General features: G+C 36.0%; 1 protein-coding gene across 8 annotated transcripts in view; it reads left to right on the top strand.

The window, feature by feature from the left end:
• Window positions 1-12,024, top strand: part of WDFY3 (WD repeat and FYVE domain containing 3) — a 295,582-nt gene that overhangs the window by 42,669 nt on the left and 240,889 nt on the right. For 2 of the 8 annotated variants that reach the window (XM_055384563.2, XM_063705397.1), the window contains exon 3: window positions 11,539-11,606. The exons of the other annotated variants lie outside the window; for them this stretch is intronic. The gene's annotated coding sequence lies outside the window, so the exon portion shown is untranslated. The remainder of the gene's footprint in view (window positions 1-11,538; window positions 11,607-12,024) is intronic. 8 annotated transcript variants of the gene reach the window in all.

Below are 12,024 nucleotides of genomic sequence, written 5' to 3'. Positions count from 1 at the left end.
AGAGAAGGGTTTTCACCATGTTGGCCAGGCTAGTTTTGAACTCCTAACCTCAGGTGATCCACCTGCCTCAGCCTCCCAAAGTGCTGGGATTACAGGCATGAGCCATCATATCTGGCCTGGAAGTTTTATTTTCATGCTTGGGGCATGGTGTATAGAACCAGCTACTGAGAATGCTTATTAGCATTAGAGATTAATAAGAACTTTATTAAAAATCTCTTCCCCTGTAGGAGAGGCAAAATTTCACCTCTGTCCTCTTAGGGTAATAGTTGGGCCCAAGAATTAAATTGCCATTAACAGGAGAAAAGCATACACATTTATTTAATAAAAGCTTTATGTGGCATAGGAGCCCCATAAAGAAATGAAGACCCAAACAAGCAGTGAGAGACAAACACTTATATACTGAATTGGACAAAAAGCAGTAACTTGCAAAAAATGTGATAAGGCAGTGGGGCTTGGGCTAGGGTAGTCAAGTGGGCAGAGAAGTGGTTGGGATGATAAGAATTTGTGTAACAGTTGTTTGTCCAGATTTCCTTTGGCCTCAACTTTTTATTCTTGATGATAAGAATGCTGTTTTCTTTGCAGTATAGGAAGGGCATCTTTCACATGGGAATTTCATCTCCTACTTTTAAGAAACAGCATGCTCAGAATGATCTTCTTGTACCTGCTGTTTTTTTAAGTGCCTTTAACTTAAATAGTCAATATGCCAGAATGGCATTTTGGGGTGTCATATTCTTAACTCATTTACCTCAAAAGACTATGATGATTTTGTCCTCATTATTTGCAAACCGAAAGAGACAGGCTAACTGCTTTTGTAAGTTCAAAGATCTCACAGCATGTGTCCCAGCTGAATAGAAGATAGGCCAAACACTTCGATTTTTAGCTATCATTTAATGCTTTAAGCAATGTACAAAGAGTAAATTAAATAACTCTGTTGCATATGGGATTCCTTGGCTGGGTGTGGTGGCTCCCGCTTATAATCCCAGCACTTTAGGAGACTGAGGCAGGGGGATCACTGGCATGGTGGCGCACACCTGTAGTCTCAATTACTCAGAAGGCTGAGGCAGGAGGATCCCTTGAGTCAAAGAGGCTGAGGTTGCAGGGAGCTTTGATGGTGCCACTGCACTCCAGGCTGAGCAGAAGAGCGAGACCCTGTCTCAAAAAACAGCAGCAAAAACAACAAAACAGACTTTGCCTCGGTAAAAGCAATAAGATTAAAAAAAAAAATTTCTTGCTGTACTGTTGGCCATATTTACGTGCTTAGACCTATAGAAATCCAACAAAAGAGCCCAGCTATAGACTGAATTGATCTTTGATCCTTTACTCTGCCTGTCCTGACACACAACTACTCACACTTACAATTTAATAAATTAAAGTTTAAAGAACAAGTGTTATTTGTTATAAAAAGACTAAATGAATGTGATGATTAAAACAACTTTTTGTGGGGAGAGGAGGCCGTAGTGTGACATGTTTATTGCCTGTGTTTAGTTTGTTTTCTTTTCCTTCTGTAAACTGGAGAAGAAATATAAGAAGCAAGCTTTTTGTCCTGAGGAGACTCTTTAATGTGTATTTGGCTATCTGTTGTATTTTATATTCTCAGTGTAAAATATCAATAAATGTTTATATTTATAAAATCTAGTTGTTGTTATTGTGCAACTTGACATTCAACATAAAAGTTACTTAAAACCTTATACTGATAGCTAAAATCTACAGGTGTAGGTGCTCAAGTAGAATGCTAGAATCCGGATACAGATATATATTGTGTAACTTTATGTATATTATACATATATGCTATATATGTGTATATTTTTATATACAATAAATGTATAGTTATATATTGATGCCTTGAACTGAGAAATTGAAAATCTAAAAATGAAAGCAGGCCAGGCGCGGTGGCTCATGTCTGTGATCCCAGCACTTTGGGAGGCCAAGGCAGGTGGATCACGAGGTCAGGAGTTCAAGACCAACCTGGCCAAGATGGTGAAACCTTGTCTCTGCTCAAAATGTAAAAATTAGCCGGGCGTGGTGGCAGGTGCCTGTAATCACAGCTACCAGGGAGGCTGAGGCAGAGAATTGCTTGAACCCGGGAGGTGGAGGTTGCAGTGAGCCGGGATTGTGTCACAGCACTCCAGCCTGGGCGACAGAGTGAGACTCCATCTCAAAAAAAAAAAAAAAAAAGAAAGCAATGGAAACTTGGTTCCATATTTGCTTATAAATAATAGAATATATATTGATTATGAATAATACTGTCCTCAAGTAACATTTGATAAAATGTCAGATATTGATGAAGACATATAAAAATACTTTTCTCTGATTATGCTTGCTGTTTCATTAGGAATAATTGAGAGAGGGTTAGTTAATTCTTAAAATGCTAACATTTTAACACTAGACAAATCTCTGTTTTACTAATAGAGTTTTCTTTTCCCTTACCTTTTTAACTTTTTCCTTCCCTTCTTTTCAATTTTCTACTTTCCCATTTATTTTCCTTCCCTTCTTTTCCTTAAATTTCTTTTCCCTTCTATGCTTTTAATTACCTTTCCTTCTTCCAGGGTTCTTATGTTATTTGTATAAAAGGCACTGAACATATTGCTTAATAGCAGTTGCTTTAAGATTGGGTCCGAGAAGGCTCTTGCAGTTGTTTTATGACTATATCAATTACGTTATACTAGCTTTTTAAATCTCTGGGCAGTAATTTTTGCTTATTTGCTTCTGAAGATCCAAAATAATATATTTTATTAGTGTTGGGTTTTTTTCAAGTTAATCCATTAAGTTCTTTCCTACCTATATTTGGGACAAATTAAGAAATACAGGGAGTGACATATTCAAATTTCACTGGGGGAATTCACTCTGTAGCAGTGTGTAGAAGGATTTAGGGCCAAGTCTGGAGGAACGGTGATCAGTAGTAGATTGTAGCAGTAAATCAGACGAGAAATGCTAAGTGATTAGGTCCTACACCAATTTGGTATGATTGGAGGAAAAAAAAGGTCATATTAATGATATTCCCTTAGGAAATTCTCCTTTGGGTTGTGGGAGTTATAGAATCGGAAGGAAATGATGAAACTATTGAGTAATCTAGGTTAACTGTCAAGTTTCTAGTGGGATGACTAGTTGGCACTGGTGCTGTTCAGCTGTGTAGGAATTATAAAAGAAGGAACAGATTTTAGGGAGAAAAATAATGTGTTAGTTCCTGAATATAATGATTTTTTTGGAAATAATTTCAAACTTGCATAAAAGTTGCAAAAATAATATAAAGAGCATCCAGTTGCCCTTTATCCAGATTCATCTATTGTTAGCCATTTGTCCCAAATGCTTTATTACTCTTTCTCACTTTGTGCATGTTTATATATATATATTTGTAAATATACATGCATGCATACATTTATTCTTTTCATTTAGCCATTTGAGAGTTACATTGAACATATTATGGCCCTTTAGTCCTAAATGTTTTTGTGTAGATTTCTAAGAATAAGGATCATCTCTTACATTAGCTAAAAACTTAAGTAGACTTAACATTCTTACATTACTTTAATCTTCCATTTTCTAATTTTGTTATCTGAATAAGTGCCTTCTATGGCAGTTTTCTTCTCCTCCAGTGTAGGAATTAGTCAATGATCATATGTTGCGTTTATATTTGATGTCTTTTTAGTATCCTTAATCTAGAATAATTCTTCAACCTTTATCTTTTATTATATGACATTTTAAAAGTACACAGTCATCCTTTCTCTCCCTTTTCAGAAGTTATTTTTTGTTCGTTTTCTTATTTTTTGTTCCTTATTTTTTATTTGTTTGATGTTTCCTCTTGATAAGATTTCAGGTTATACATTCCTGGATGGAATATTACTTAAGGAATATATCTTTCTGAGCATATCATATCTATAGGTACCGACTGTTCTGCCATTCATTTGTGATGGAAATTTTGACCATTTCATTGTCTGATTTTTCCACCATATAGTTACTATGTGTATTAGTTCATTCTCACGCTGCAATGAAGAAATACCTGAGACTGGGTGATTTATAAAGGAAAGAAGTTTAGTTGACTCCCAGTTCCACATGGCTGGGAGGCCTCAGGAAACTTACAATCATGGTGGAAGGGGAAGCAAACACACCTTTCTTCACTTGGAGGCAAGAGAGAGAAGTGCCGAGCAAAAGGGAAAAAGTCCCTTATAAAACCATCAGATCTCTAGAGAACTCACTCACTATCATGAGAACAACATGGAGGTAACCACCCCTATGATTCAGTTACCTCCCACCAGGTCCCTCCCATGACATGTGGGGATTATGGGAACTACAATTCAAAATGAGATTTGGGTAGGGACACAGCCAAACCATATTACTACATGTTTCTTGCAACTAATAAAGAGTCTACTGGGAGGGAGACACTTTAAGACAGTTAAAATATACAACTCCTCATAACATTTCATCCCCTGTATGTAGCATCCATTGATGATACTTGCTTGAATCAATCTTTACTATTATAGTTGCAAAATAATGATTTACTCTCTCTGCATTTACCAGTCATTACTCAGCATTCTACTGTAATAGGAGCCCTTCTATTTATCTGTGTGTATTGTTGTATTTATTGTTTATTTGAATTTATGGTTTCCTATTTTTCCCTTAATTCTTAACATTTCACTACTGTTAAATATTTTGGAGCTAAAATTGTTCCAGTCCTCACCAGTGGCATCTTCTTCATGCTGGCTCTTGTATCCTTTTACATGTTCCCATCATTTTTTTTAAGCAAGTCATTAGTTTCACTCTTTATAATAAGTTTCATCTTGTGCATTTATTGCCCAGCACTGGAGTCAGTCATTTCTCCTAGGAGCCTTAGTCCTTCTTATTGGGTAATAGTATTAGAAACCAAGATCTGGATGCTTTGGTATACATGTTATTGCTGGATATCTTTGCTTCTGGGCCCTATCAGGGAACAAACTAGAAAATGTACACGTGTGTGTGTGTGTATATATATATATGTGTGTGTGTGTGTGTGTGTATATATATATGTGTGTGTGTGTGTGTATATATATATATACACACACACACACACACATACAAATATGTGCATGTGTTTGCATGTATATGCCCATATAACATGGATATACATATACATATGTGAATATGGGTATTTTTTTTTTTTTCAAAATAAGAATTTACATTGATACCTCCAATTCTCCCTTTTTCTATAATGAGAACATGGGCTCCCAACAGTGCCAACATTTTACTCATTTGGTCTAAATGAGTACCATCTAAAATGGTTTCAGAATTGTTTCACGTATATCACTAAAAACAAAAACAACATGCTACCCTGGTAGATAACCAACCTTATTGTTTTTTGGTTTATCTTTCCAATATTTCCTTTTATAATGATTAGTAGATATGTGTGTTTTCTTATTTCCCCTTTTTTCCAACACAAAAGATAGCATATTGTCTGTGTAAGCACTTTGGCACTTAACTGTTTTCACTGGAAAATATACCCTGGAAATTATTCCATATCAGTTCATAGAGGTCGTCATCATTCTTTTGTGTATATGTACACCAGTTCATTCATGTTCTTTTCTATGTGTATCCAGATAGTTTCTAGCATTTTATAGTTATACAGTTCTGCAATTAATAACCTTGTGTCTTTTCATACTGCTGGAGGTGTATCTTCAGGATAAAGGTAGGAGTGGAATTACTAGGTCGAAGTGGTAAATGCCTATGTAGTTTTGCTAGATGTTACCAAATTCCCTTCCATAGGGTTTGTACTGTTTTGCATTCCCTTCAGCAATGTATGAGAGTGCCTGTTTTCCCACAGCCTTACCAAGTGAGTCTATTGTCAAGCTTTTGAATTTTTGCCAATCTGAAGGGCAAAGAAATGGTATTTTGGTGTAGTTAGAATGTGCATTTTTCTTATTATGAGTGAGGTTTAACATCCTTTCCCGTCTATCAGAGCCATATATATAGGGGGAGATGTCTGTCTATATCTTCTTTCATTTTTCTCTAGGAGTTTTGGTCTTTTTAAATTATTACTAAGCTCTTTGAATGTTGGGAATATTATTTCTTTATCTGTAATGTATATTGCAAGTATTTTCTCCCAATTGTCTCATTTGTCTTTTGACTTTGCTTTTGGTGGTTTTTACCATTCCCAATTTATGTATATATATATTCAAATTTGCTAATGATTTTTATTATTGCCCTCGCATTTTGAGTCATAGTTGTAAAACATAAAGAGTTTGAAATGAATTTGCTGTGTTTAATAGAAAAGGAATGAGATGGTTATCTCTACCAGATGCTCTATTTATCCTTGTCCTGCAGTCTAAAATTGTAAAGCCTGAATGAGAAAAAAATCTGCTATTATGTATAGAATATGTAAGTTAATTTATTTTACTTTTAACTTTTTTAATAGAAAATTTCAGATATCCATAAAATATGCTTATGTATCTATCACCTGGCTTTTGTAATTATCATTTCTTTTAAAACTTCCCTACTAAATGACTTAGATTATACGTTTTCAGTTATTGTGAATTATCCTTGTAAAGAGGAAGGTTTGGACGAGCCTAGTAGGCTTTGGCCAACTGGCCTCCGAGGCTCTGTTGGCTTCTTTTCAATGGTCTTGGCACCAGACCTGACCTCTTTTAGGTTTCTGTAACTTCACCATTTCCATGAAACTGAAGTTTATAGAAAAAAGATAATAGGTCAGAAACTAGTAATGTTACCACGAAGAAGTGAAATAATTCAGAGGGCTTGGCGCCGATTGATGCTTTAAAAGTTATATCTTTCCACTTAAACACACACACACACAAAAGAGATATCTATTCATCTATTTTTCGTGTGTGTGATATATAAAATATGTATCTGTTCATAGATATATACTTCGTTTCATGTATATGTTTTTGTGTGAAATATAAAATATATATCTATTCATCTCTTTTTCATGGTTTAATGTTATTAGAGGAGAGCCAGGAAACATCTTTTATCATTGAGTCTAAAAAGACAACTTATAGATGTTTGCCAGCCAGAGTCTAAATGTAACATAGAAAATACTCAAAAATTCTAATTTGCTTAATGGAATTTTGTCTGTACTACAATTATTTTGAACTGAAATTATATTACTTTCATTTGATAACTTCCATAGAAATTGTTTTATTAATTCAGTATATTCATTTTCAATTTATCAAGAGTCCATGATTAATTTGGCAGAATGACTAGAGATCAGTGGAGCGCTGGGATTTCTTCATTTAATTTTAAGTTCTTGTATTCTATTTGGAACAACATTCTTGATACATTGACATCCAGTTGAAGTGCTGCATTAGAGTGTCAGAATAGCCTTTCCCTCCTGCCTGAGTACAAACTGATCAGTCACTTGCTGCTGGTAATCATATGCAAGAATGGCAGTATTCTTCAGAAAATACTTGTAACAGAGGCAGGAAGGAAAATCAGTGAATTCTTCATCTAATGATTGTAAATCATTTGCATAAGTAAAGTCCACATTTGGTTTCTTTTTCTCATTGAGAATAGCAGTGGTAGTGATCATGGCATGACAGAGTGCTGAATGGCAAGAAGAGGATAGAGAGGACTAGTATAATGATGGGAGGATGTTGCTGCATAGAACTGTATTCATTATTTTTTCTCTGCCCATCTCTTGTGAACTTACTAGATGAACTGATGAACTTACCTTTTGCTTGTGTTTTGCATTTCTTGACCTGTTATTTTTGTGTCATTCTGTTTTTAGTTTATAATGTCGTTCATCCCTTTTCTGAAATTACAGCTTGTCCACAAAAAAGATAGTTGTCTTGTACCTATCCAGTGTGATAAAACATGATATTTTTATGATTAATACTTACCCCTAAATATATGACAAGGTTCTACTTCGGTGGATTAGGAACATAAAATATAATTTCAGGACTAAGTTTATTATGAAACAGGTTCTTCATTAGTTTGTGGAAAATCATAGCATTCCTGATTAGAAAACAACATGGTAAGTAATTGGTTTTGTGGCACTTGCCAAAAGCATGCAACACATTGTGGGGGTGAGCCAGAGGTATGTGTGTATAATTAAAACCTTTTTTCCCCAGTTCCTGTTAATTGAGGTCTGTACACTTAAAGCTTCTACTACTCTGAGGTTCTACAGTTTTGATTATTAAAAATTTGAGTGCACATATTTTTCTCTTGAGAGCCCCATTTTTAAACTGGCTTAAAGAGAGAATTCTAGATGTGGAAATAGAAACAGTAAAAATAGACAACTAAAGATCTCAAGTCTGCAATGAACTTGGCTTTTATTTCTGTGGAGTGTTTGTGAGTTTAACTTGGCTTGAATACCAAGTTCTTGCTATAAAAACAAATCCTTTGGGGTTCATTTATAGGCTTCTTTAGTGTGGCCAGAGAATTGGATGCCTTATTTTAATGCTGAATATGTACTTTGAAGCTAGTACTATATTAGTTTATGTTTGCCTGAAAATTTTGTGGTGATAGACTTTAGATCAAATTAAATTCTGTTTCAGGAATAATATTCAATCTTAAATGCCTTTTTAAAATTGTGGAATATACACTACCTAAAAATGACCATTTTAACAGTATTTAAGCGTACAATTCAGCAGCATTATATATGTTCAGGATGTTGGGTAACCACCACTATCTATTTCTGGAAGTTTTTCATCATCCGAAACAGAAGCTCTGTACCCATTAAGTAATAATTCCCATTCTTCTCTCTCCTGGCTCCTAGCCACCTCTATCTGTTTTCTGTCTCTATGAATTTGCCTGTTCTAGATATTTTGTATTAAGTATGATCATACAATATTGGTCATTTTGAGTCTGGCTTTTTTCACTTAGTATAATCTTTTCAAGGTTCATGTATGTTGTTGCGTGTATCAGAATTTCATTTCTATTATGGAAGAATAATCTATTGTATGTGTATACCACATTCTGTATATTTTTTCATCTGTTTACGCACACCTGAGTCATTAACACCTTTCACTATTGTGAGAATTGCTGATAAGAACATTGGCATACAAAATTCTGTTTGAGTCACTGTTTTCAACTCTTTTGAAAACAGAATTGCTGGGTTGTATGGTAAGTCTTTGTTTTACTTTTTGAGGAACCACTAAACTTGTTTTCCACAGTGGCTGCACCATTTTGCATTTTTCTAGCAATACATGAGGGTTCCAATTTCTCTACATACTTACTAGCACTTGTTATTTTCCATTTTTTTGGAAAAGTAGCCATCGTAATAGGTGTTAAATGGTGTCTCATTGTGGTTTTGATGTGCATTTTCCTAATGACTAAATTATATTGAGCATTTTTACACATGCTTACTGACAAGATACAGTTGACCCTTGAGCAACTCAGGGCTTAGGGATGCCAGTGCCCCTGCAGTCGAAAATTTATGTATAACTTTTGACTCTCCCAAAATGTAACTACTAATAACCTATTTTTTGTTTTGTTTTGTTTTGTTTTGTCTTGTTTTGTTTTTGAGACGGAGTCTCGCACTGTTGCCCGGGCTGGAGTGCAATGGCGCTATCTCGGACCACTGCAACCTCCAAGTTCAAGCAATTCTCCTGCCTCAGCTTCTTGAGTAGCTGGGATTACAGGCACCTGCCACCACGCCCAGCTAATTTTTTGTATTTTTAGTAGAGACGGGGTTTTACTATGTTGGCCAGGCTGGTCTTGATCTCCTCACCTTGTGATCCGCCCGCCTTGGCCTCCCAAAGTGCTGGGATTACAGGTGTGAGCCACCACACCCGGCCCTAATAACCTACTGTTGAAGGCTTACCACTAACATGAACAGTTGATTAACACATATTTTGTATGTTACACATAATATATGTATTCTTAAAGCAAGCTGGAGAAAAGAAAATGTTACTAAGAAAATCATCAGGAAGAGAAAATGTATTTACCATTCATTAAGTGAGAGTGGATCATCATAAAGGTCTTCATCCTCATCATCTTCACATTGAGTAGGCTGAGGAGGAAGAGAAGGGGTTGGTCTTGGCAGTCTTAGGAGTGGCAGAAGCAGAAGAGGAGGAGGAGGTGGAAGGGAAGGGAAGGGGAGGCCAGGGAGGCAGGAGAGTCAGGCACGCTTGGTGTCATGTTACAGAAATGCATTATAATTTCTTTCTCCCTTTTTTTTTGCTTTATTTCTCTAAAAATATTTCTTTTCCAATCCTTCTTCCACCATTTGGTTTAGTTTCAGTGCCTGTATCATAGAAGAGTCCATGTCATAAAAGAAGTCTTGGATAATTGGAACCCTTCTTCAGATTGTCTAATGTCGATTTTTTTTCTGGCACTGCTTATTCTACATCTTCTTCCTCATTGTCTGGTACTAGTTCAGAAGCACTCATCTTCATCAAGTTGTCTTCTGTTAATTCCTCTGATGTGGTGTGTACTAGCGTTTGAGTTTCTCCAAGATCCATATTTTGAAACCCTTCACCCTTCACCTTTTTTGCTGTATCTGCAGTCTCTCACAGTTTCCTGATCAGCTCTATCATACATCTTAAGAAATCATGCACAACATCTGGGAACATTTTTCTCCAACAGGAACTTGTTGTTTTGAGCTTGATGGCTTTTATGGCTTCTTCTGTAACAATGATGGCATCTTCTATGGTGTCATTTTTCTAGACTTTCATGATGTTGTCTCTGTCAGGGTTCTCTTCCATAGGTTGGCAATCCTTTCCATAGAGTAGTGAGCCTTAAAGGTCTTTATAATGCCCTTATTTAGAGGCTGGGTTAGAGATGTGTTTGGGTTCAAGTAGACCCTTCAGTGCATAGGTGTTGAACTCATGAGGTTCTGGGTGGCCAAGGGCATTGTCCAATACCAAACAAATTTTAAAAGGCAGTCTTTTACTGGCAAGGTACTTTCTAACTTCAGCGACAAAGTATCAGTGGAAGCAATCCAGAAAGCACTCTCATTTCCAGCCCTTCTTGTGGTACAACCAAAATACTGGCATTTGGTGTTTACTTTTTCCCTTCAAGACTCAGGGTTTAGCAGCTTTGTCGATGAGGACACTTATGATTATAAACCCAACTGCATTTGCTCAAAACAGGAGAGTTAGTCTATCCCTTTATACCCTTAAATCCTGGTGCTCACTTCTTTTCTATAGTAATAAATGTCCTTGGTAAGCTTTGTTTTTTTCTTTTTTTTTTTTTAGAATAGGGTACTTTCATCTACAATAAAAACCTGGGCAGATGTACTTTATCCTCAGTGATTTTTTTAATGTCTGGGAACTTGTCTGCTGCCTCTTGGTTGGCAGAAGCTGCGTCTCCTGTTCTCTTGACATTTTTATGCCATACCTCTTTCTAAAATTACCAAGCCATCCTTTGCTGGCATTAAATTCTGCAGCTTTAGATCCTTCATGTTATTTTTGCTTTAAATTGTCATATAATGACTTAGCTTTTTCTCAAATCATATTAGAGTCCATGGATATGCCTTTCTTATAGCAACCCTGTGCCCACAATAAAGCTGGATTTTCATTATGAGATAAAAAAGTATTTTGCAAAAAGCGCAGGGTTTTGTGCCTTCTGGCAGAGCTGCAGTGATGGCTTCACCAGTTTCCCTTTCTGTTTTTACAGTGGTCCTTAATGCTAGATTTGTTTTTCTTGAAATAGTCGGCAACTGTACCTGCAGACCTCAATCTAAGGTACGTATCAAGCAATTCAATTTTTCCTTGTTATGTCATGACTTTTCTCTGCTTCTTGGGAACACAACCAGCATCACTAGTGGCACTTCGTATGAGTTCCACGGTGTTAGTCAAGGTTTATGATATTGAGCTAAACGTGATGAAAAATATATGCATGAACCTTGAGACACATTTTGTTGCCATATACAACTTACTGGAGAGACAAACTGCTCTGGCAGAGATAATTAGCATCGCACAGTGTTTTAATGAATACTCACAACATTTGAGCTTACCACTATAGCGACAAGAGATGGCTACAAAGTTATTTTGGTAGTAGAGCCTGTACTACAGTTAATTTTATGCAGTTATGATTTAATACTGCATCTTCACTGTTTACATTTCTCTTGATTATGAATGGCACCATGTACAGTCTGTGCAT

This window comes from Gorilla gorilla, chromosome 3, assembly GCF_029281585.2.
Source record: "Gorilla gorilla gorilla isolate KB3781 chromosome 3, NHGRI_mGorGor1-v2.1_pri, whole genome shotgun sequence".
NCBI lineage: Eukaryota > Metazoa > Chordata > Mammalia > Primates > Hominidae > Gorilla > Gorilla gorilla.
This window is presented reverse-complemented; position numbering and strand designations above follow the sequence as displayed.